Source organism: Typopeltis vanoorti, chromosome 5, assembly GCF_054136105.1.
Source record: "Typopeltis vanoorti isolate ZY-2024b chromosome 5, IOZ_Tvanoo_1.0, whole genome shotgun sequence".
Taxonomy (NCBI): domain Eukaryota; kingdom Metazoa; phylum Arthropoda; class Arachnida; order Uropygi; family Thelyphonidae; genus Typopeltis; species Typopeltis vanoorti.
This window is the reverse complement of record NC_143553.1, coordinates 6,995,318-7,010,618: the sequence shown is the minus strand read 5'-3', so window position 1 is coordinate 7,010,618 and position 15,301 is coordinate 6,995,318. Positions and strand designations below refer to the sequence as shown.

Here is a 15,301-nt window from a genome sequence, read left to right as displayed (position 1 = left end):
CAGTTATAAGAGTACTGTTTTTAGCGAGGCGACAGAAGCAGACAAAAGCTAATTTACTGAGTGCGCACTGTGCAAGTGTCTATTATCGAAGTGAGGATAGTTTTGTGATAGGAACTGATGTCAGAATAGAGGATGGAGAATTTCAAGTACAGAAGCGAAACAACTAAGACTGTTGCAGGACTGTGGAATATTGAGTATGAGAAGAGATTGAGAGAATGTGGTCTACCAGAGCTTGGTGGATAGGAGGGGATGAAATGATTGAGGCGTATAAGCTGCTGATAGGAGCCTACCAAATACATATAGGTGAATTATTGCATGGGATAATGGGTGACGTAAGAACTGGAGGTAATCCATAGAGGTGGTACGAGGGTCATGGAAGTAAAGAGGTGAAAAAATGCTTTTTTGCTTTGTGAGTGGTCAACGAGTGGACTGCGTTACCGGAATAGATGGTAACTGCTCCAATACTGAATGTTGCAGCACTCATTTGAAAGCAAGATATGATCGTTATTGTGGTTTGTGAGTATTCGTCCTCCCGTGATGAGTCTTTAGACTCCATAGTAATACTAAATGCTAATACTAAAATACTATTATTATTATTATTATTATTATAGTATGAGCGCCTGTATGGAATCTGAAGACTCATCACGGGAGACCCAAACTATCCAGACAATCTATCATACCTCTCCTTGAACCTATTAACAGACAAAGAATACACAACTGATTCTGGCAACCCATTCACAACATTCTAAGCTAAAAATTTAAGTCTTCACACCCCTACTAAGCATACCTGATGAAACATTTCCGCTTCAATAACCCTATAAAACCTGTTAAGCAACTTAAATGTTCTATTACAACCCCTCTTTTTCTCCTATCAACCAATTTCTGCAATCCACACACCCTCAATCTATCTTCATAGGAGACATTCAACAGACCCCTCACCATCTTGGTCATTCGTCTCTTATCTTCTCCACCACATCTTCATCCCCAGGAGCTCAGACTTGAGCACAGTGATCCAATTCTAAATAAAGAGGAATAACAACTTCCTTATCTCTACTTGTTAACGTGTTCTTCAATAGCTAAGTAATCGTATGGGTTACCTTAGCAATATGTCATCTAAACTTGAACTCTCTGTCTGTTACCACCTCTAAATCTCAAGCTTCGTCTATTTCCTGCAGTACAGTGGCATCAATGTGAACACAGCTTGTAATCTGTTTATCCCAAAATGCATAACTTTATATTTCTTGATATTAAAGTGACACTCATTATCTATTGCCCATACTTACAGCTTATTTAAATCGTCCTGCAAGCTCTCCACATCACCTTGCTCTACCTAATTTTGCATCACAGGCAAACGACTGAATGCTGTATTTCCTTTCAGGTTATTTCCTATATCATTTATATACAAATTAAACAGCAATGATCCCAGCACTGAACCTAGTGGCACACCACTAGTCACCTGTTTTTTTTGCCTGGATTCTGCACCTTGATATACCACTTTTTGATATTTGTCCAGCAGCCACTTTCTTATCCACTTAACCAGTGTCATATCCATCCCCATTTGTTCTGTTTTGCGTAACATAGTTCCATGTCGTATTCTGTCCGTGCGGTTAGCCTAGTGGCTTTGCGCTTCGCAACTACATGACTGGGGAAGGAGTGTCCCAGGTTCGATTCCCGTCGAACACGTGACGAATTTGAGGATCTTCCATAGCCAAGTTAGCCGGTCTGGAACGCGGCAGTAGGGTTTTTCCGCAAGTTTATCTGTCGTTTTTCATTCCGCAAACAGGCAAACCGGCCCAGTGAACACACATGGATCTACAGCCATAAATACTTAACCCCATGAGGGGGCTCAACTCGCCCCAATAAGGACGGGGGGAGAAAAGGGAGGAAACTCCATACGAATAAATAAATAAATAAATGTCTTTGCAAAATCCAGCAGAACAATCGTGTAACCATTTCCTTTGCCCAACGCAGCTGTTATTCAATTCTAAAAAGCTAACTATAGTATTTTGTCTTACTGACCTTAATCTCACACCAGATTGCCTCAAATTAACAATCGTCCTACCGCCTATCTCCTATTCTTTTTGGATGAAATTCATCCGCTATCCTCAGCAGCACTCCCGCCATCTTCTCTATCTTCCCTGAAAATACTATACCCTTCACAATCTGTCCACGTAATTACAGTATTTTCCGTGTATAAGATGATACTTTTTTCTAAAATTTTTAGACCAAAAATTGGGGGTCGTCATATATACGGGGGGGGGGTAACGGTTGAGTAACCCGCGGTTGCCGTGGCGAAACTGCCGCTACCTTGTTTCTGCGAACAGGCTTCTGCCAATCACTAGCCTTTGCTAAATCTGTCCATTGACGTCATTTACGGCTGATTTTGAATAAACCAATCAAAACTCTGAAATCGTTTACACGTCTGCAACTCGTCGGCGGGGCGGGGTAAGGTAAAGCATTAACAATGTTTTGAACGCTAGCCCATAAAAAATGTCCGAAAATAAAAACCGATTGTCATATTCTTCGAAATTCAAGTTAAAAGTCATCAATTACGGAAAAGAACATGGAAATAAAGCTTCAAAGAGACAGTTTGGACCTCCTCCCACTAAGTGTATGATTAGCAGTGGAGAAAACAGGAGAACTACTCAAGATGCCAAAAAAAAAAAGTGGGCCTTAAGAGAAAAACCAGCAAAATGGCAACACACTTGGTGCCGAAGCTTAAGACTTGGATTATGGAGCAGCGCCAGAGTGAAATATGTGTGTCAACCAAGCTTATTCAATATGAGGCAAGAAGGTTTGCAAAAGAAATGAACATTGTTGATTTTACAGGAAAGGCAAAATGGTGCTTTTACTTCATGAGGAGAGAAGGGTTGGCCATGAGAACACGAACCTAGTTAGCCCAGAAAATGCCACCAGCTTATGAGGATAAAATCCAACAGTTTTACTACTATGTCATAAAACTTCGGAAAAAATATGGTTTTGAAACAAATCAGATTGAAAACATGGGTGAGGTGCCTCTCAACTTTGATGTACCTTCCAACACAACTGTTGATATGACAAGGATCAAAACAGTGGCAATCAAAACAAGTAGCCATGAAAAGACACACTATACTGCTGTCCTTTCATGCTGTGCGGATGGTACTAAACTGCCTCCATGCTAATTTTTAAGAGGAAAACGTATCCTAAAGAGAACATACCACCTGGCGTTCTTGTCCAAGTTCATGAAAACGGCTGGATGAATGAAGAGATTATGGCTATTTGGTTTGCAAAGAATTGGTCCAGAAGACCTGGAGGGCTCTCGAAGAGGCCAGCTCTGCTCGTGTTTGATCAGTTCCAAGCACATTTCACAGAAAAGACAAAACGGGTTGCAGCGGATTTGCGAACGCAGCTAGCAGTTATTCCTGGTGGATTTTCAGGTCAGCTACAACCACTAAATATTTCTATCAACAAGCCCTTCAAAGCTCTGATGAAAGAAGAATGGAATAAATCGATGCGAAAAAAAAGCAGGTAATAACTTGATACCGACAGGAAGAGTGAAAAAAACAACAACAAGCATTACTGGGGTATGCAAATGGGTCTTAAACTCATGGAATGGAGTGCAGTAAGAAGTGGTTGTGAAGTCCTTCAAGAAATATGGAATCAGCAATGCCATGGATGGAACTGAGGATGATCTCATATAGGCAGTGACTCAGAAGACAGCAGTGATGCAGCAGAGGTTGAAGAAAGTTATATGTCTGGAACTAATCGTGATGAAGAAAATTATATCCCCGGCACTGAGAGTGGTGCATAATTTCTTAGTATGTATCTTAAAAATATTACCTAATTATTAAATATATTTTGAGTATTTAAATAAAAATCGAATGTTTTCTGTTTTATGTTTAAAATATCGATTTCTTAATTTTGGATTCGAAAAAGTGAAGGTTAGGCTTATAAATGGGAGCGTCTTATACACGAAAAAATACGGTATATCATCTGTTGTTAGCCAATTCTCACTAATGCTATAGCTTTCGGCTAAGTTGCACTAACAAATGCCAAAAACTACTACTCCTTGTTCCTGATAGTTCTGGCATTAGTATATAGAAACTGCAACATCCGTTTATTTCCCCACCCAACTTTACTTTCTGGATTGATTACCCTATTCAATATTTTTGCTTGAGAGACTAGATTCTTCACTTGGTCATTCCCACTCCCATTCGCTTCATGAGTTTCTTCACATAACTCACTTCTTCCACCCTAATTGCTTACAAACTCACTTGCTTCCCCCTTAATTGCTTCAGTTTCCCTAAATTTGCACGTCATCATGCTCTGTGAACAAAGTTCTCTCCAGACACCCAACACCAAAACCATTCAGGTGCAGTCCATCTTCATTGTACAAATCCATCTTTCCGTCCGAGACCACAGATCCACAAATTCTATATCATTCCTTTTGCACAATGTACGTATAGACTCATTGGAAACCAACGCCATCCTCCTCAGTTCGCCTCTATCACAGCATGTTAGGAAACTTGCAATCTCCACCTTCTCGCTCTTCAGTTTTGCCTCTTTTAACAACTACTTTACATTCTCCCTTATAGAATACTTCTCGCATTTCGATCATTTGTGCCAACCAAAACAATAATTTCCTTTGACTTTTTGCATCCTGATGACGTGAGAGAGAGATATCGTGAAATTTTGCACCAGGGAAATACAGTTTTGTCACAATTTCATTAAATACTACCCTTATCAAGTCTCCGTAAATTGTTTTCTCCTTAACTTGTTCGCTCAGAGTTTTTTACAATTTTGAACCGCCTGCTTCTTTGTTATTTGTCTTTATTATTCCTTCTGATTGCCAGCTTCTTTCTTTTTATAGCTCTGCTTAACTCTTGCCGTTAATGCAATTTTTCAATGTCGCGCTTTGTCCTGTGAAGGATAACATTCAAGTGCGCTGTTTCTTTATTAATGTCCATTTCGTACCCCTCTATTTTCTCGGTCGCACCTTCGACATTAATGGCATCATTTTCCACTCTGCAGTAGGTACTGTCCTCTCTACTAACATCTGCTGCGTTCTCGTCAACTAACAAGCACTCACTTTTGAAACATTTAATAAGTTCTCTCTCTAGTTTCAATTTCGTTCTGCATATCCTTTAATTTTTTTCGACGAATGCATTTCACACACAATGCACTGCACAAAATCCCGTAAATTAAAATCACCCGACAACGTGGTCTTTGCCGCCATTGCGCTACCACGCATTGGCGCCATACTGACAAAATCGCATTAAAACAAAACAAAGAAAAGGTTTGTGTACAGAATATATAGTCCGTCAATCACACGTGTTTAAAACGAAAACTACAATAAGTTAGCCTAATATTATCAACTAAAATACGAAAAAGCTACATAAATTGCAGGAGCACTAAATCCATTCTACACCCCCAATACGCCACCTAATCCGCTACTTTTGCAAAATGTTAATACAAATACAGCCATTGATGGCATATCAGCTAGCGTATTACAAGAATGTGCAAATAACTGGCATTGGCTCTGACCAGGCTGAGTAAATTATGGCTCAATAAACTATATTGCCTGCTTTAACCACCTTCGGGAGTTTAGGTAAACAATATAGTTTTCTGTTACATAAACAAGGCTCGGAGACTGTGGTATACAGACCAATTAGTATTTCGGGAGTGGCAGGAGGCATAATTTAAACACAGAATTCAATAACGAATGAATGAGAATATGTTACTCTGTAAGGGGTGCATGCCTTGTTGAGCAGGTCAAGCCTCAGTAATCTGTTAACTTTTTTTATAATAGAGCGACGGCTGCGTTGAATAAAAAAGAGTTAGTAGATTTTGGAAAAGTGTTTGACGGGATACAGCACAGAACTGTTCCGCAAATTGGAACAAATGAGACTGAATGAATGGGAGATGGATATGGGTGTAGCTGATGAGCAGACAGTAGTAAATGAAGGGGCAGAATCTAGGAAAAAGCAAGTAATGTATGTTTTGCAAGACTGTTTTGGATCACTGCTGTTTATTTTGTACATAAATCAAGAATACAAAATTCTGATGTGTCTGTTTATCAACCTATCAGATTCTTTGGACTGGTGCTGATTATTTTGGAAAAGTCGGTAAGAGATCGCATACAGAAATGGGTTGACAGAGATATATACTCTTACTTTGCAATAAAAAAGAGCATGGTTACATTTCCAAAATGTAACCATGCATGTCATTTCCCAAATCTACTAATGATACTAGTAGATTTTGGAAAAGTGTTTGACGGGATACAGCACAGAACTGTTCCGCAAATTGGAACAGGAATTGTTCCAATTTGCGGAAATTGCTAGGGGAAGGTCATGTTTGAGTAACTTGTTTACATTTATATGATGGTGGAGGTAGACAATGGATATGCATATACATATACAAAGTTCAAAAGTATCATATGATACTTTTGAATTTTGCTAAAGCTTCTGATAGGATTCAGCACAGAAGGTTGTATAAATTAGAGGTTATGGGACTGGATTATAAATTACTGGTGTGAACAAGAAGATGGCTGAGTTAAAATCAGCTAAGCGTTTTATTCCCTTATAGGGAGTAGGTGAGGCCTTTACACCCTACCTAGCTACTAACTACCTAGCAGTTCAATCTCCACCGGTAGCCAATCAAAGATAGCTTCCCCATGTCTATCACTAATTATAGGCAGCCACTGATGAGGAGTCTGGCAAACAAGTGTTGCCATCTCTTGGTACCAAACCCTAACAAGATATGTTACTGTCTGAAATAATGTGGGTACTACGGTCGATTATCTTGAGTTTACGGACGAAAACCTGCTTGCCCGTGCCAGAAATCGACTAACTCGGGAGCCGGTCGAAAATAGACTTAGACAAAGTTCCTCCAGTCGCGACAAGACTTGAACCTAAGTCTAATTTCGAGCGAACAAGCGCAGAGGACAAAAGCGCCATTTCCACTGATCTACACAGGCCTAAGATGGCTGAGTGAGAGATATCAAAAAGTGAGGTGGGGGTGTGAGTCTACAAAGTTTAAGGTGACAAGTGATGTATCCCAGGGATAATCTCATGAATTGTGACTCAATTGTTACATTAATGAAATTGGGAAGGATTTGACAGGTAGCATATAGATATTTGGTGATGCTGCTAAGATAAGCAGGGTGATCAGGAATGCAACTGATATCAGTCATCTCTCAAGCTATATAATTTGAATAGGCTGAAATGTAGGCATGTCAAAATGACTGTCATTTCACCGTTAGTAAATGTAAAATTATACACATTGCATAATGAGATATTCGGTGGTATTGATGAGATTATGCTGGATGACATTGTAGTTCAGGGGTGATGTTTGCAAAAATTCTAAAAACAACTCAGAAAATAACTACATAATGAACTTACACGTTAACGAACATTAACATGTGAGAAGAAGGAAGTCATTTTGACACTTTACAAAGTTTTGGATACCTCATATGGACTAATGCGCAAAGATCTGGCCTACTGGTTTCCGAGGTGATGCAGATACAGTGGAGTGTTAAAGTGACAATAGGATTATAGAATGTAGGTTATCAGGGAGTGAGATTTTTCTGGACGGCAGACATCAGAAAGAAGGGTGATACGATACAGAACTTCAAACATCTGAAAAAAATCATACAGGAGACCAGTTGATAGCATTTTTCATTTTATGGAGTGTGGGGAGAAGATGAGCAGGCTTCCATGGAATATGAGAATGAATGCAGTCAAGAAACGGGTGAGAGCTAGATATGCCGTCGTGCTCCATGAGAGAAATACTTCTCATAACTTTTGGAGGTTGTGAGTGCAAATAGCGTGAATGAATTTAAAAGAATGCGTGACATGCTGGATGAGTGAACTGTGGCCTCCCTCAATGAGCTCCAGACTTTCTGTAGGTCTTAATAATATAGGAAATGATCTAAAGCAAAATATTCAGTTTGCTAATGATGCAAACTGAGTAGCTTAACAGTTCAATCAATGTTCAATGATGCTATTTTATGTAGAAAAGCTGAAAGTTGTGCATTTTCGGATGAACAAATTACAATCTATATAAACCACATTAATAGAACTATACACCAAGAAGTTGATGAAGCTAGGTATATTGGTGGATAGAGAATTAAAGCTCAGAGTGTATATTGTTAATGTAAACAAGCTCTCTCATAAGATTACTTGTTTATCGAAGAATATACTAACAGAAATAATGAATTTATCATTCCTCTTTATAACACCTTCAAGACAGCCATATCGGCACTGCTCAGGTCTTGTTATCATCTGGGTGTCTTAAGGATGAGCAAGTGATGTTGAGAATTCAGAGGCAAGCTACCAAGATGATGAGTAGTCTGTTGAATGCTTCTATGACGACAGTTTGAGTATAGGAAAATGAAGGGATGTGATAAACATTTAATTTACTAAAAATTTTTTATCGGATTCATGGAAAGAAAATATTTTAGTCCTTTGCTAGAAGGAACGGAACCTTTTCAACTCGTTTGTCAGTTTCTTTTTTAAGTTAATTGCTCTCTGCCACTGATAAATGTCTTTTCCCTCCTGTATACTCAATTGTTTACTTGTATATCTCATAAAAATTAACAGCAGGATTTTCGCTTTCAGCTCAGTGGAAGTGGCGCTTGCGTCCTCTGCGCTTGGCCGCTTGAAGTTAGACCTAGGTTCTAGTCTAGTCGCTGACTGGAGGAACTTTTTCTAAGCCTATCTTCGACCGGTTCCCGAGTTAGTCAATCTCTGGCACAGGCAAGCGGATTTTTCCTCCCGGAAACTCTGGTTTTTTTGTCCCGTAAAGTCAAGAAAATCGACCGTAGTACCCACATTATTTCAGACAGTGACATATCTTGTTAGGGTTAGGTACCAAGAGATGGCGCACTTGTTTGCCAGCCTCTTCATCGGCGGCTGCTATTGTGATAGCAGCCGCCGAAGTGATAGACATGGGCCAGCTATCTCTGATTGGCTACCGGTGGAGATTGAACTGCCCACTCAGTCTCCAAAAGCTAGATAGGATATAAAGGCCTCGCATACCCCCTATTAGGGAAGAAAAAGGCGTTAGTTGATTTTTTTTTTGATTACAAGTAATACAATGTTAATATCTAGGAATGTTAGAATAAGCACACTTCTTTGTCGTACCCGCGTATTGATACTTCTAACATCATTGATATCCATGCGCTTACTATTTACACTAAAAGAAGAGAAGCTGCCTGCAAATTTTCAAAAAGTTCAGTTGTTGGGCGAAGAGCCCGACAACTGAACTTTTAATTTATAAATCCTCTAATACCTTTTCATATCCTAAAGTTAGCAAGCAGAATTTTTATACTCTCAAATTTTGGAAATCAGAATTCAGCCTGCACGTTTATGTTTACACCAGCAGTTGAAGTCATTTTTACCATTTCTATATTTTTAACCATTTTTCTTATCTTCTGTCTTGATCTTTCTAATTCTGACCTTGGCATGTCATTTGCAGTACTCTTACTGTGGCTTATATTTTTTTCTCTTCTAATTCTAGAGACAATTTTTTTTTCTATAGGAATTCTACTCACGAAAGTGCGTAAAGCCAAATTGTTGGTAACGATAGCTGTTAATGAACCTATAGTGGTGGGTCCTTGCATTGTGGAGACCAGCTGCCAACTAATGACAAGAGTTCTGTTCATTTCTATTGAGGAATGGAGCAGTAGATTTATTTATTTGGTGGCCGATACTATTCTTGTATTTATGAGCCTGTGTAGCTCAGTGGATGTGGCGTTTGCCAACCACGGCGCTTGGCCGCACGAAGGAAGACTTGGTTTCGAGTCTAGTCGGCGACTAGAGGAAATTTTTCTAAGCCTTTTTTCGACCGGTTCCCGAGTTAGTCGATCTCTGGCACGGGCAAGCAGGTTTTTCCTCCCGGAAACTGGGGTTTTTCGTCCTATAAACTCAAGAAAATCGACCGTAGAACCCACATTATTTCAGACATTAAATATATTGTGTTAGGGTTAGGGACCACGAGATGGCGGCACATTTGTGCCGTCTCTCTTCACTGAGTACCGCTTAATTAGTGATAGCCTTGGGCCATCTATCTCTGATTGGTACCAGTGGAGATTGAAGTGCCCACTCAGTCTCCAAAAGTTAGATAGAGCTAAATGGCCTCGCCTACTCCCCGTATACGGGAATAAAAAGGCGTTAGCTGATTTTGATGATTCTTAGCAGATTTTTAAAAATAAAAAAACTGCCACTTTTTTATTCCCTAAATATATATTATTTAGGGACTAATATATATTAATCGATCTACACCCGCAACTAATCAGAGATTGGATTGGCCAAGACTATCACTAATTATAAACGGCATCCAGTGAAGAGAGACAGGCAGAGAAGTGTTGCCATCTTGTGGTCCCTATCTGTAACGCAGTATATTAATGTATAAGATAGTGGGAGTTCTATGGTCGATTTTCTTCAGCCTACAGGCCGAAACACCCTAGTTTCTGGGAGAAAAATCCTATTTGACCATTCCCAGGTGGACTAACTCGGAAACTGGTCGAAGAAAGGCTTAGAAATGCTCCTCCAGTTTGGCGACTAGATTCGAACTGAGAACGACTTCTTCGGATGGACTAGTGCTATGGATGCAAACGTAACTTCGCCAAGACTACAAGTCTTTTGACTAAAGGCCTATGAATGCATGCATTCATACATACATTATATATATATATATATAATATGAGAATGTATAGTTTTCTTATTTGGTAGAAATTTAAGAAGTTTTTGTTTTTTCGAAGTCCATTTCCATTGAATAAGTAATCATTGTTGGACATAAAATGGATATTGCAACTCTGATATTTTATGATTAACTGCATGTGTTCTCTACCTGTTTACTTATTCTCAGGAAGGAAATACCCTGCCACTTCCATATGAGAAGAGCTAAGCGAATATTTCCTCTTTGATTTTAGTGGAAATATTCAGTTGTTTGCTGTTTATCCGGAGTAAGAAGAGCGGTAATCGACGAAGAGGATGTACAGACCCTGCAAATAACTTAAACAGATTAGCAGTATGGGAAAAGGTGAATGGCTGCTAAATAAACGTGGACAAGTCATTCACTTTGGGATGAAAGTATGACAAGCTGTGTAATATACTGATGGAATAAAACCGTAGGAAATCGATGACGCGAGAGATTTCGGTTTTATTGTGGGGAGGGTATTAATTTTTAGAGGATTGACTGCAGCAGGATAAAACTGAATTTCACATTGAACATATAAGAAAGTTTTAAAGCGAATAAAAGTTGAGCAGCTCTCAAATGTGAACTGTAGACTAAAATACACAAACATTATTCAAGAAAAAATGAAAGAGTTTGAGAACAGGAATCAAACCTTGGAGATTCAGTGGCAATCCCTGAAGAAAGCCTGATTGATTCTGCCAGAGAGGCATGTGGTGTGGTTCTCAGCAAGGATAAAAAAATCAGAACTCCATGGTGGACACAGGAAGTTAAAGAGGCAGTGAAGGAAAAGAAGAAAGCATATCAAAAGTTCCTGGCAAATAAGTCAGCTTGTGCTCTTAGCGAATACAGAGAAAAATGTAAAAAAGCTAAACACTGTGCAAAACTAGCTAAACAAAAGTCATGGGAAGACTTTGGTAAGAACATAGAAAATAAATATCAAGAAGGTGGGAAGATATTCTGGAGGTTGTTGAAGAAGCTCAGAAATGGAGGAAAGAGTGCTGTAAAAGGAATTAGAGATGATAAGGTCACGTGAAAACTGGAGAAAAAGATATCCTTGAAGTATGGAGTAATTACTTCGAAAAATTGCTAAATGAAACAAGCAGTGATAGCACAATGGTAAAAAACACTCAACAGGCATGCAGTCAGGAATACTTATCCATAATGGAAGCAGAAAAAGCCATCAAAGGCCTGAAATGTGGAAAGGCAAAGGAGTAGATGATAATATTCGACCAGAAATGCTCAAGTATGGAGGAATCAAAGTCTTGTAGTGGCTGCACTGCATAGTTCAAAATGCCTGGACAGAGGACGAATTCCCGATGATTGGAGTAGAGCGCTCGTAGTACCCATATATAAAAAGGGAAATAAAACTGAATGTGAGAATTACAGAGGTATTTCTCTACTGATTGTTCTTGATAAGATTTATGCAAGTATACTTGAGAAAAGGTTGAGAAGATTGGTGAAGAACAGGTTGGATTCACCCAAATAGAGACTGTTAGCATCCGGTCTTCACCTTACGACAAATAGTTGAGAAATCATATGAATATAAGAAAGATCTCTATTTAAGTTTTGTCGATCTGGAAAAGGCATATGACAAGATGCCAAGAGAGAAGCTATTCAATACACTACAGTTATATGGTGTCAATCGGGAATTATATCAAGCAATACTTAGTCTTTATTTGAGTTGTAAGCGAGCAGTTAGAATTGAAGTATAGGAAGATGGTTTAATGTTAAATTTGGTGTCAGACAAGGATGTACATTATCCCCTCAGTTATTCATTATATATATACATGGATCCATATACATTATATATATATATATATATATATGTATATGGATCACATTATGAAGGAAAGTTGTATTAAACCAGATATCAAAATTGGAGATATTAATGTCAGCTCTTTGCTTTATGCGGACGATGTTATACTTCTAAATAAATCCGCTACAAGTCCGCAAGATTCCCTGAATGAATTGAATAATTGGTGTAATAGATATGGTATGAAGTGCAGCAATAACAAGACAAAGACAATGAAAATATCAGCTGCATTGTGAATGGTGAACCTATAGAACAAGTGAAACATTTCAACTACTTAGGCACGATTTTTAGTGAAGATTGTAAATTAATATGAAAATAGACAACAGAATTAACAAAGCTGGTATGGTAGGAAGTCAAATGAATAAATTCATATGGAATAAGAGAGAAATTAGTCGGAACACTAAATTAGCTGTATACAAGACAGTGTTCAAACCAGTTTTAACTTATGAGAGCTGGATCAGAAGTAAAACACTTGACCAATGATAAGAGGCTGCAGATATGAGTCCTGAGAAAGATTAGGGGCATGAGCAGATGGCATCAATGGCAATATCAGATTAAAAATGAGGATATTAACAAAGAACTTGACATTGTCAGCATCCAAGAATACATTAGCAGAGCTAATCTCAGGTGGTATGGTCACTTAAATAGAATGGGCGCGGAAAGATTAGCAAAACAAATGTTCTCTGCCAGGTTGACAGGAAGGAGACGTAGAGGGAGACCAAGATAAAGGTGGATTGATGCAGTAAGAAGTGTCTTAGAAGACAGAAATATAAGATCTGATAATGTTGAAGTCTTGACAGGTAACAGATTGATTTGGAAGAAAATTCTAGATAGGAAGTTAGTGGTGAAGTAAGTTTTTCATGTAGTACTATCATATCCTGTACACCCCTTGAGAGAACATGGCAGGAATTTCATGATGAGGAGGATCGAATTGCAAGTGGCCAAAACAACACATCAGATTACATGGCTATTGAATATATTAACAAGTAGAGATAAGGTTATTATTCCACTTTATAAGGCAATAAGACCACCTCTGGAATACTGCGTGAAGATCTGATCGTTTATATTCCGTAGGAAAGCAGAAATGGTATAATGGAACGGAATGGTATAATGTAATATGTACATCCATTCAGTATAGCACAATATTTCAACAGCCCATCATAAAATGCACATAAGAGATAACATTCACAACCCATGACAAACACAGAAACTCTGATAAATATCATGGCAATGAAAGAAACATTACAAATTAAAGAAACTTGTACTGAAAATTAAACATAACTTTAAATTAATCTGGGTAAACTATTATAGTCAAGCACAAAGTAAAATTTAAATTCAAACGTGTCTTATTTTGGTATGTGTAAATTCATTCTTCTTTCAGAAAAAAAATCTTGAGTTGACAACTGATCTGTGTATAAGCTCTAATTATGTTCTTTCTAACATCCTGATGTGTAGCTCAGTGGAGGTGATGTTTGCACTCCTCAGCACTAAACCGCCCGAAAAAATATCGTTGTGACTTCTAGTAGAGGAATTGTTTTTATTATCCACTAATTATATTTCAGTGCTACCATTGCAGAAGTTATCTTGATTTTCAGTGACATGAAAACAAGATACCTTCTAAATAATTTTATAAACATTTATAATTAAAAATTTCATGAAAAAATTCAGTTATCGAAATTTAAATGAAAATTAATATATAATATACATAAATATAATATACATATATATAAATGTGGAAATTCATTTAATTATTAAAACATTTAAAAAAAAAAATAGTCATCAACAAAGTTTAATTAAAAGTAAGCTTCATCATCATCATCAAATTCCTGCCATGTACCCTTAAGGGGTGTACAAGATATGACAGTACTACATGAAAAAATTACATCATTACTAACTTCCTATCTACAATTTTCCTCCAAATCAGTCTGTTACTTGTCAAGACTCCAAAATAAAAAATGATGGTACAACAAAAGTAAGCTTTTATTGTTAAATTTAATCAACATCGTCATGCGATGCATTATACGATGCTAGAAGAACATTTGATGAAATTATGGTGATTTTCAGAAATCCTACTGATGAGGATTGTGCTCTAACTAGTTCGTTTTCAGAAATTCACATTTCAAAATGAAAGCGACGACGTTTCAATTTGCTTAATCTCATGATGTCATCTACTAATAGGGAGCTCTCTCTCTCTCTTTCATACAGGTAATATCTACACCAATCATTAATCTTGAGAATGCGAATAAACAATGCTTCCTTGTATTTTCCTGATTCCAGTTTCACAATATTAACGCCTGGATCCCAGATTTGCTTTTAAAACTTGTAAAAAACCTCGTTGCTGTTCCTACTTGCCGTGATGGAGAAAGACAGAAAGAATAGTAGCACAGATTTAAGAAAAAAGTTTATGAAGCTTTCTTTAAAACAAATGGATTATTGAAAAAGTGATTCTTTAAAATAAAGAAAAAGCAGATATATACAGCGTCCAACCCTTGTGTCTTTGCGTAGAAGGGAGGTAACAAATTTATCTCAATTTAAGCGAATACAATTTACAAACAATTTTTTCTTTCGTTTCTTTGAAGGTTACACGGTGATCAGCACTCATATTTGTAAATTTAGGGACACAAAAACACACGTGTTGAACAGATTATTTTATTAATTACTAATAAAATAAAACTTGACGTTTCGACCCTGAGGTCATCATCGGAAGAATACAAAGGTATAAGGAACCAAGCTACATGCTCATGCCCTGTATACCTTTATACTCTTCCGATGATGACCTCAGGGGTCGAAACGTCAAGTTTTATTTTATTA

At 37.8% G+C, this 15,301-nt stretch overlaps 1 protein-coding gene across 5 annotated transcripts in view; it reads right to left on the bottom strand.

Moving 5' to 3' along the window:
- sloth2 (ubiquinol-cytochrome c reductase complex assembly factor 6 sloth 2) overlaps positions 1-15,301 on the bottom strand; it is a 369,803-nt gene that overhangs the window by 118,300 nt on the left and 236,202 nt on the right. The gene's annotated exons all lie outside the window — the stretch shown is intronic.